Consider the following 11,759-nt stretch of genomic DNA (forward strand, 5'->3'; position numbering starts at 1 on the left):
TTTATTCCAATGGGATGGTTTATAAAGCTTGGGCGGGGCTTAACAAGCAAGGGGTGGGACTTCAAACAACTGATCTGAATGGTTGTTGTACAGAAAGTTGTACAGAAAAAATTATTACCAAATAAATGCAACTGAATAATTCTGTTCACCAAATTAAATGGAATTTTCTCATCATGGCAACAGCCACAAGGTTTTCCTGTGTAAAGCTTTAATTATCAGCTGCCACCCAAAGAAATATATTTATATAAAAGGGCATGTATTTAGACCTATGAACCGACAGATGAATTCACTGATTAATAGTGCATGTGCACTTTATTACGCACCAGTCTGCGGATCTCTCTTTCACACTCTCTCTTGATGCGGTTGATTTCCTCCTGGTGGAGATGGTAGACGCTGCGGATCTCGGCGGCTTTGCTCTTGTCGGCTTGCACCGCCATGTTTAACGCCTCTTCCATATGCCTTTTCACCGCCTTGAGCTCGGAGATCTCCTGTAGCAGTCGCATGCGCTCCACATCGAAACTCCTCCTGCACTCCTCTCGAGCCTCCGCCATCATTGCAGACTTCACCTGTGGTGGCAGAGATAACATGAGAATTGTTCAAAAATTGTCTTCATAATTATATATTTTTGGAGTACTGTGATCATTTAGTATGAATTGGACACTGCAGCCAGTCGAGGAACTGTAAATAAATAACCTCTATTTAATTTCCATTCCAATGGTACCTTATCGGTGGATCCATCGCGGAGGGCACTGACGAGCGCCTGGAGTCTCTGGATCTCTCCGTCTTTGATCCTAATGACCCGCACCAGTTCAGTCTCGTGTTGACGTAGGAGTGTTTCCCGAACGCTGTGGAGCTCCCGAAGTTTCTCCTCATGAAGTTTGGCTTTTAACTCCGTCACCACCACCGTGGACTTGTGCTGCTCGTGACGGACCTCCTGAGATTCTCCCTTTCCAGCTTACTGACCTGAGGAAATAGATGTTAACTTGACCATTTAAAAACTGACGGGATCAAACCTACGTATATTTTAAATTTTAATGGTATTTGTAAAATTGAAGGGATATTTTAAGTGTACTATAAAAAAAAAAACAATGGTTATAAAAATATTTGGAAACAATTAAGTGTGGTATAATGTATAATGAACACTGAATCATTGTTTATGCAAAGCACCGTGGCACTACAGCAGTCCAGCGCATTGCAGAATATATTGAGCGTGTCCTAAAAATAGGAGAGTTAATGTGTCAGGACATGACCATTACACGGTTACACATTACACAGGCACAGCAATAGACAGCACTAACAGAACCTGACATTCAGTCACAAAACAAAAGACAACACTGGAGGAAACTCACATTTAAAGCTATGGATATCCCATGTTTAGACTCTAAACTTATGAAACGGATATAGAAAATGATTGCTCTCCAAAACATAAAATTGTAACTGAGTACAAGCTGAATACTTATGCTGAATACTTTACTAACCCAATAAACAACAATAATCGAGATGCCTGCCTTAGCAAACACCACTAATAGAACTAGGTTGGAGTCTGAGGAATGTCTTGAAAGTAAAAGTCTCTGCTCCACTGCCTTTTATAAATCGAACTCTGATCGCTGACAGCCAGATGGAGGCAGTAACCCTGAGGTGAGATTATATGGCTGACACCACGCCACTCTGGACCAGAACTGGGTCAGACGGTCGCTGGACACTTACTTTCGCCCGTTTTCAAAGGAATAAAATAGCAAAGAGAAGTAATTTTAGGCCTTCGGGGAGTTTGCATTTTAATGCAGCGTAAGAGGACATGTGGAGATGAGGTTTAGACTCCAGCGAGAGTCAGCAGTGCTGCAGGCTGTGAAATCCCATGAGCCTCTGGTGAAGAACCAGCCATCCATGACTTTAAATTAATGTTCAGGGTTCAGTATCAGTTCAGCGCACAATTGGCAGCATTTGTGGCATAATGCCAATAATGACGTGTCCAAAAATGCCATTTTCTCAACACACATATGCATAAAGATACTCTATAATACAAAAATCCCTTCCCAGTCCATAGAAAACCTTTTATAAAGCTTTAAAAAACGCCTCGTTCATCAGTGACATCAAAAACACAAGTTAATTAACATAAGACCAACCACATTTACTTAACTACACCTATTCAGTTTTTAACAACTTCAGCATCCTACAATATGAACTACAACAGTGTGTGAAGGTGTGTGCAGGACAGTGTGACACTGACTTCACAAGAATAAAACGCTATTAAATTATAGTGTAATGTAAAGTATATATCATATTGGCAATCCATGCCGCAAAACCCCCACCAAACCTCTCCTTTCTGCTCCACTCCACCAAGCAGTAGCACAAACTTGTGAGTATTTACAGATGGAGACACCAGCACCGTCTCTTTCCATCATACATGAAGAGTATTGTTCATTCAGGCCTAACAACAGTAGAGACAGCTCCTATGTCCCCTCTTACTGTCAGTCTAAGCCCATCACAATAGCTGCATTGATGCATGCTGCTAGCAGTCTGATGCACATCTATGAGGATCTGACAGTTCCCACACAGTGGTGTGCTGTCACTGCGCTCACCAAGACCAGATCTTCATTTTCATGGGCATGCATGATGACAACCTGAGATCTAGCCTGTATGGTCACAGTTCATCTCTGAATCACATCCTAAGGCTAAAAAAGATTTTTTGGTTGACAGTGGTAAAGTGTGGGGTTTATATAAGTGCACTTAAATTGAATGGCATCTTATAACATCTTAAAGGGATAAACAGGGTTATTATTGTTGATTAAACTACTTAAAAAAAAAAAAAAAAATCACTGAAATATGGCCGAAATAAAATATAAAGTTATAGTTAAGTTTTACTCATCTGTATGTAATTTCAAACTCAGGTTTCCATTTTTTCTATCCAATAACAATTAATGGTGTTTAAAAGATTCATAAAGAGACACAAAATATGTGCAACATAAATTTAGTCTACACTACTAACCGTGCGCTATATTCCAAGCTTTGAGGAATAATTTAAACAGCTATTCACTGAAAATCTTGTTGAAGATTCACTAAGTCAGTAAATGGACTTAAGTGGATCTGATTCATGAATCATAATACGAGGTTTGTGAATCAGGTTTCACTGGTTCACTGAAAAGATTAACTCAAAAGAATGATTTGTTCACAAATTGGACATCACTACTGAATCTCTAAGACTTCAGTCCTCATTAATTGCAATATCAAAGCATGGAAACAGACTTAAAACAAGTCTCATTTTGTGTTCCGTTGAAACAAGAAAGTGTTTGGTATGACATGGGGGTAAGTAAATACTGATTTTTATTTATGGGTGAACTACTGGTTTTAAAATAAAGTCATAACCGTGTGCTGTTTTCACCAGGCTTTCTGTCAGTCTAACATGATTCTCAGAGACATCAGTCATTCACAGGCAGGGTAGAATTCAAGATTCGCTTTTGTCTATTTAACAAAAACTAGCCTGCTGAATTTAGTTCCCTGCAGATCTCAACACTGAAACACAAAACACTCTTTGTCCATCACAAATTATAATGAATCAATTCCGTCTCTTTTTCTCCCCGTCTCACAATACCGGTGGCCTGAATAGTTCCTGAACATTGCATTTCATGTTCCTGCAAACATAAAAGCAATTTTACAGAAAACAAGGTACAGCAGTGTTTTTGACTTTTGGCACCTGCAGTAATTGGCCTGTTAGAGTGTTTTCCCAGTTCTGCAGGGTCAGAATATTAAAATAAAACTCTCTCACTGCTGAAGGATGTGCACAGGGAAACCCATTATTCCAGATCATTTACACTTTGCTTATAAATCAAAGATCGTACTGCATCAGCAAGGAGAATCCGATAAAAGTCCTGAATATAATCAAGGACAACACAGCAGGATCTCTGCTCACACACACACACACACACACACACAGTTAAATAATTGAACCTATTCTATCCACTATACATTGTCTGATAGAGCTTACTAAAATCAGTCCGACATTTTTTTTTTTATGGTAGCATTATTATAACTGTGGCCGACATTACAATGATTAGAGTAATTATTGTGTCCCTTAAGATGTTTTAAACGATTGTGAAAGGGGTCAAGCAGAAGGGTTGGTACATTAATGTCCTGTGTGAGGTTTAAATGTACAGTACAGAATCCTTTCTGAGGATGAATGCTTGCTGGTGGCCATCAGTACGTTCTAGTGTCCTTTCTTGCAGAACCTCGCTGTCATTTGTTTTCGCCCTGAGATGTGTGTATTGATCTTGAGAGCCACTGCAGTATGTACACACACATACAACGAGCGGACACGAAAACACACCGATGAGCAGGATAGGAGTGAGAGGTGTGACCAAATGTATCACATCTATATATATTAAATGATTTATGAGGAGGTTTAGATCCCAGGTTTAACCTAGTAAGTTATTTTTCCATCTCCGAGAATGTCTTCATTTCAATGACAAAACAGAACAACTGAGACTTTAGTGAGTTGTGTTCATCCTCGATCATATCAAATGAGATGTTCATGAGAACAGAGGTTCACACCCTGTCAATCATCAGGCCATGAAATGGATGGTTTGGATACTCTCATGCCTCTTAAAGACCAACCTCACCCCTCGAGATAAAAAAAGACACAGAAGTAACGGACTAAGCTAAATCATTTCCCCCTGACCTGCTGTCATTCACACTGAACCTGCTTTGACAGAATGCCTATAGTTTGTTTCACTCTCATTGAACTGTTTCTCATTGCTACTGAAGCCATAAAACAGCTAACAGAACACACATGATGGAGCAACACATCCACTTAAACTAAATGAGCCCAATCCATAAAACATAAGGGGTTTATGATATCAACACTATCAGAGAGAGCATCAGACTTGTTTGTAACAACTGAATTCAAAGGAATTGGATTTCTTGAGTGCTCCTTACGTGGAATCAGGATGAACTGTTTGATAATAACACTTACATTTTTGGGTATAATTCAGTCCAAAAAAAAATTACATTCTGTCATTACTGACTGATCAAATTTTTTTTTTTTTTAATAAAAAAATAATGAGCTAATCATAGTGGCATAAGCAGATGATGTGACTACGAAGAGACTGAACTCTACAGAGAAAATAAATCTTTCAAATATACAGAAGGAAATGAGGTCAACATTAAAAGCAATATTGAAGCTGAGAAGCCATTTCCAGACTGAATGTAGTCTGAATCACACTATTATACAGAAACAAAATAATACTTCTGAAATGAACTCAAGTATTCTGGCACACAAGCAATTAGCAGGTCTAGATTCTAACCTTGGTTTTCTCTTGCTGAAGTTCTATTTGGATTTCAGTGAGCTTGGCCCTCAGCTCCTCATTGGCTGCCTGCAGTGCTGCCATGGCATCAGGCCGTTCCCCTTTGGGCCGCCCACTGGGGGGTTTCTTGGACATGTTGGGCGGTACTCCACAGGCCACACCCCTTTCAGGGATGACCTGAGTTCGTGAGAGGTCAAGATTGGTTTCCGTTTGATCCTCAGCTACATCTTTCCACCCACCTGCATTTCACAAGGAAAGGAGAGTAATTAGGAAGCTCACCGAGACACAGAACAATAATAGTTTGACTCTCACTAAAAGCAAATTAGCTTGAAATACAAATGAAAAAGCCCATGCAATTTTCTTTTCTGTTGCTGATGACAAATTTTCAATTAAAACAAAGTTTGGACAGGACATACAGTATTTTTTTATTTTCTAGAACAGCGCTTCTCAAACCTGTCCTGGAGGTCCCCTTGCCCTGCATCTTTTGTATGTCTTCCATGTATGTATGTATCTATCTAACACACCTTATTCCACTCATTAGCTTGTGAGAGAACTAAACTGGGTGCGTCTGATTAGGGAGACATACAAAATTTGCAGGGCAGGGGGCCTCCAGGACAGGTTTGGAAAAAAACTGTTCTAGAATAAATACACTTAATTTTCCATTCTGCTAAAAACTGATTTTGTCATCTTTAAGCACTGCACTAAACAGAAATAAACTAAACACCACAAAACATTTGATTGCATCAGGATTTGAGGTCAAAAATCAAAATCAATTTACTATATCCATGCATATTATTCAAAATCATATTTTATTCAAATGTCAAAGGTAGCCATTGCTCTCTAGATAGCAGTGTTAGTATCAACAGTGTTATAGTTATTTCCAACAAAACTGCTAATTTAACACTTTATAGATGATGTTCCCCTTTATCTGAGGTGCAGGAAGAAACGGTTTATAATATATTCTTAACTTCATTGCCTTGCTCGTCATGTCAAATTGACACAAACGTAAGGTTCTCCTTAACTAGAAGAGAACTGGGAATAATCACTGTGATGTCACACAAATGCTAATCTCTCTTGACCGACACGGATTAGTTCATTTCTTCATTTAAATAATCATTAGTTAAGACCTTCATTATAATAGTGAGTTTTATCTCTTCTATAAACATCAGATAATCCACTAATTGCAATAGTCTAATTGCAAAAGGCCTGGTAATCTCTAATCTTCTCTTACAGTATCAGAAGAGATCTCAACGTCTCAAACAGAGCTCAAATATGTCAAAGATCTCGATGTGCATTCAAACATTTCTAATCAAACTACACCGAATGATCTGAGCTCCTGTCTGATCTTACTGTATAGTCATCAACTGAGGCAGTGTTGCCTTTAACTTCCTTCAAGGAGAAACATCCGAGACAAAAGTTGATGTAGTCTATTGGGCTATGATACAGCATACTCTGAGCAATAAAAAGAGATTTATATAAAAAATAAATGGTTGCTCTTTTAGCAGTCTTGATTCAGGAAAGAGAAATTGAAAGTTTTCCCTCTGCTCCACTAGAGATAAGAGGAATCTAGCAGCAACCCAACTGACTTGTAGATGACAGATAATCAGAAAAAGGACAAAATAGGACAGAAAACATCTCTATCCCTCATTAGATTGAAAGAAAAGCATCTACTGTAAGTTTAAATAACTTTTCAAAAAGAGCTTTACAAAAGAACAATTACATATACAGAATGTGAGCATTAAATTAATTCATTTGCTTTGAAAGCACTCAGATTATCACATTTTTATTGAGCTTGTGTAATTAGAGATGCACTTTGCAAGTGTCTCCATCAAATCCACCAATATCCCAGGAATCAGGATGCTCTTGGCTTTCTTGAGGAGCTTCGGTGTTGTTCTTGTACTTTTGTTCTTTGTGGCTCCACTGTGGTCCTATAGGCCAGTGATCCTCAAATCTGGCTCGCGAGATCCAGTTTCCTGCAGAGTTTAGCTCCGACTCGAATTAAACACACCTGCCTGTGATTTTCTAACAATCGTGAAGACACTGATTAGCAAACTCATGCATGTTTGATTAGGGTTAGAGCTAAACTGTGCCGGAAACTGGATTTCGCGATTTGAGCATCACTGCTATAGGCGATTATAGCAGTGCAGTGGATAGAATGTCTGCATCACTTAATTGATATTTGACCATTTTTTATGTTTTAAATGATAAATTATCAATTGCTTTTCAAAGAAGCACCATAACCTACTTAATGCTAAAATACTAAAAATTGTACTGTTACCTTGCTAAAAGTAATACAGTTAAAAGATAAGTATCCTGAGCAAGTATCAAATTGTGCTTAATTAAGCAGTAGAACTAGATGACATAATGGCCAGATTGAATATTATATTGCAATTTTTAAATCTAAATTAAATCTAATAACCAGTTTCAAAATGTACTATTAGCCTTTTGAACTGAACAATTAATTATATATTTATAAACAATAATTGTGTAAATTGTTCAAAATATGCACACTTTATTTCCATCGATATTTTGTAGTACTTGTCAAAGTATGATAGACACTGACAGCAATCCTGTACTGAAGTAGGCATCTCTCACCTCATTCTTTAACATAATCTCACTTTAGAAGTGATGAAAGACACCCTTCAGCTTTGCCCAGTTGAACTGAACACATTATGCGGATCATTGGGTAAGATAACGGCATTTTTCATACATACAGGAGCCATACTGACAGCTCTGAGGTACAGCAGAATTACTGTCTGCCTCTGCCGGATCTCTTACTAAACACTTATCAGCGTATCAAACATACAAATATTACAAGTTGTTTCCTGGATACAGATCAGCTGTTGTCCAATGCTAATTCGACACTGAGTTTAAACCTTGTAAAAGTCACGAAAGGTTTATAGATCCCATATCGCGCTATGAGAGGTGAGCACATAATGACAAATCTTTCATTTTTTGAGTGAACAGTTTCTTTAAGGTTCTGGATGTGAGATTACTTGAAGCGTCTAATCTGACTGAATTACAGTGACTCAGCAGACTTTATGCAATATCCTCTAAAATGAAATATAAAAAATGTCTAGCTGCTCTTAACAGGGTTAGTTAACTTGAAATAAAATATAAAAATATATACTAATTTTATTTCAGATAGTTGCCAATGCAACGCTCTTCATTTTTGTTTACATGTATTAAAAAACTGCATTTAAATAAACACAACAAAATCAAGAAACTGAAGTGAAAACAAAATATAAAAAATTAAATCCAATTCAGATATTTTCAAAAATTATAATAGTATATAAATGAAATAAAAATAACACTGAATCTGAAACATTCTGGGATATTTAGCATGCATACAGTCTCCTGATCAAGCACAAAATTACAAGCGTGGATTAAGCATATGCTATTCATCACCATTAATTAGAAATATATATATAAAAAATAATAATAAAATAAAATATATATATATATATATATATATATATATATATATATATATATATATATATATATATACACACACACACACACACACACACACACACGCTACTATAATTTGAATCCTCTCCAATTATATAAAACAACCTACTGCAGAGGCTACAATAACATCCACATTTCTTATATTAGTATATGTGCATCAATTTCATGCAACCTGTTTGTAGACAAACTTGTTTTGAAAGTGATCTATGCCTCCTTTCAATAATCCACATCACAATGTTTTAAACATACATCTGTGCCTATGTATATTCATATTTTTGTTGCCATGTCAAAACTTCCAAACACTCTGAATATCTCAAGTCAATGAGTGACAGACAACGGCATTCTCAAAAAAAGAAGCACATTTCATCATCCTTCACTTGCATCATAAATACAACCTACGCAACCTGTGCGGTGTTTCTCTGCCAAGCTTTTGAAGAAAAAAGATGTCATGCAGAACGAGCCTCTTTGCATCACAGATGGCCCTCCGAGAACATTTCAACAAATGTCCCAGTGGGCAGACGCCAGCCTGTGGATGTTATTCCAACCTGCGCAAGCGAGGCTGTAGCTGCTACAAGCATCATTTGATCAACATCTCCCCTTCTGCACCGGCTCGCATTGACAGTTCTGACAAACATCCCAGCAGGCCGATAACAGGATCGTTATATGGTAATTGCATGCTTGATGCCACCCTGCAAGAAGTGAATTCAATGAATAAAGATCGAGACTAACCTTAAGTGCATGATTTGAGTTGTGATGTTGTTTTGGTCTGCAGGGTTTATCCAGGGAGCTGTTGGTCCTCCATCATTCTGTGTGATTCGCAACACATGCACTGAAACGACAAGCGATGCATGTTGTCATGCCCTGAATTCCATGCAGAAGATGCTTGAATCCCTTTAGAACCAAGCCGCTTGCGGTCTGAGCAGACAACTGGATCCACAGTAATTCAGACACCGGATCACCAGGGAAAAACATTAAAAAAGGAGGAGCGGCAGGGAGCTATTGCATGTAGGCTAAGAGATATTGAAGCAAGAGAGATTTGATTCTCCACACTTACCATAAACACTCCCTCACCATCCCTGATGGAGAGCGAGGGATGATGCTGGGAGAAAGGAGGAGGGGAGGGTGGCACGCGCACACATATGCGCAGGCGGGTGCACATGCATACACACTAGGATCTGGCAGTTCTGCGGGATGCGTGAAGCCTGGCTTCTATCCTGGGTTGCCTTTTAAAAGAGACAGGAGAAAGACAGCTGTTGTGGCCGCCCGCTGGCCAATGCTCTGCAATTGCATCTTAGTCCCACAGCATCACGTCATCATCCGGTCTATGCATTAAATAACCAACTGCATACATGTACCCTACTCATTACATAGCTCTTGTTTATTTGGAAGCGGTTCAGGATTCACATAGCATGCTGTTCCTTCTAGAAACTGCATCATTGACCATGATTTAAATACTGCAGAACAACATTCTCATCCTACTGTAGTGCATGGGTTATCCTCCAGCCCAACAGATGGCGAAGGACAGCTAAGACAAGAGAGGAAGAAAAAAAAAAAAAACCTTGCATGACTGATTTTAAAGGTGCAGTGCTTTAAACAATTGCAGAAATGCGGTTTTCAAACAAGATTTCCAAACATTGCTCCCACCTGCAATTTTTATAACGAAGTAGCAATCCCAATACAGCAGCAAGCAGCGCTAGAAATAATCCAAGAAGGTATAGAATACCTGCAAAGAGATATCCGTTAGTATATTGAACATTCCTGCACATTTCACACTTTTAAGAGCCCTTCAAATTAAAATACATAAATAAGCAAATAAATATAGTATTTGTAAATATTATAATACATTTAGCTGGGTATAAATTTAGTTTTCAAAACTGAAATAAAACTCAATACATACCGCACGGAAAGTATTCAGACCCCCTTACATTTTTCACTCCGTTATATTGCAGCCATATGTTAAAATCATTTAAAGTTCTTTTTTTTTTCCCTCAATGTGCATACAGCACCCCATATTGACAGAAAAACAGAATTGCTGCCACCACCATGCTTCACTTTTGGGACTGTATTGGACAGGTGATGAGCAGTGCCTGGTTTTCTCCACACATACCGCTTAAAATTAAGGCCAAAAAGTTATATCTTGGTCTCATCAGACCAGAGAATCCTTCAGGTGTCTCTTTAGCAAACTCCATGGGGGCTTTTATGTGTCTTGCACTGAAGAGAGGCTTCCGTCAGGCCACTCTGCCATAAAGCCCCGACTGGATTTTTTTTGTAACCTTGGCCAGATCTGTGCTTTGCCACAATTCTGTCTCTGAGCTCTTCAGGCAGTTTCTTTGACCTCATGATTCTCATTTGCTCTGACATGCATTGTGAGCTGTACAGTCTTATATAGACAGGTGTGTGGCTTTCCTAGTCAAGTCCAATCAATATAATCAAACACAGCTGGACTCAAATGAAGGTGTAGAACCATCTCAAGGATGATCAGAAGAAATGGACAGTACCCGAGTTAAATATACAAGTGTCACAGCAAAGGGTCTGAATATTAGGATCATGTGATATTTCGTTTTTTCTTTTTTAATAAATCTGCAAAAATGTCAACAATTCTTTTTTTTTCTGTCAATATGGGGGGCTGTGTGTAGCCTACATTAATGAGGAAAGAAAAATTGACTTAAATTATTTTAGCAAATGGTTGCAATATAACAAAGAGTGAAAAGTGTAAGGGGGTCTGAATACTTCCCTACCCTCTGTGTATATATATAATCACTTAAATCCCCATTCTACCCCATTATGATGCTCGGTTTTAACTTCAGCAAGACGTCTTCAGATCTAGATGCATCGAGTTGCCGCCATGTGATTGGCTGATTAGCAATTTGTATTATCAAGCAATTGAATAGATGTACCTAATACATTTATTTATTGTTTCAATTATATATATATATATATATATATATATATATATATATATATATATATATATATATATATAAACAA

The 11,759-nt window shown here is 38.0% G+C and overlaps 1 long non-coding RNA gene and 1 pseudogene across 3 annotated transcripts; both read right to left on the reverse strand.

Annotated features, from left to right (window-relative positions):
* Positions 1-274: 274 nt before the first annotated feature.
* LOC113056524 (janus kinase and microtubule-interacting protein 3 pseudogene) lies at positions 275-933 on the reverse strand (annotated as a pseudogene).
* Positions 934-940: 7 nt separating this feature from the next.
* On the reverse strand, positions 941-9,879 carry LOC113056525 (uncharacterized). 3 transcript variants are annotated; one of them, XR_003277699.1, is made up of 4 exons: positions 9,826-9,879; positions 9,501-9,698; positions 5,298-5,536; positions 941-963 (listed from the first exon to the last, which is right to left on the reverse strand). It is a non-coding gene; the product is annotated as an uncharacterized LOC113056525 (long non-coding RNA). The 3 variants fall into 3 exon arrangements; XR_003277700.1 differs by having other exon boundaries at positions 9,501-9,600; positions 9,826-9,865; XR_003277698.1 differs by lacking the exon at positions 9,826-9,879 and having other exon boundaries at positions 9,501-9,759.
* Positions 9,880-11,759: the final 1,880 nt, after the last annotated feature.

This window comes from Carassius auratus, chromosome 37, assembly GCF_003368295.1.
Source record: "Carassius auratus strain Wakin chromosome 37, ASM336829v1, whole genome shotgun sequence".
Taxonomy (NCBI): domain Eukaryota; kingdom Metazoa; phylum Chordata; class Actinopteri; order Cypriniformes; family Cyprinidae; genus Carassius; species Carassius auratus.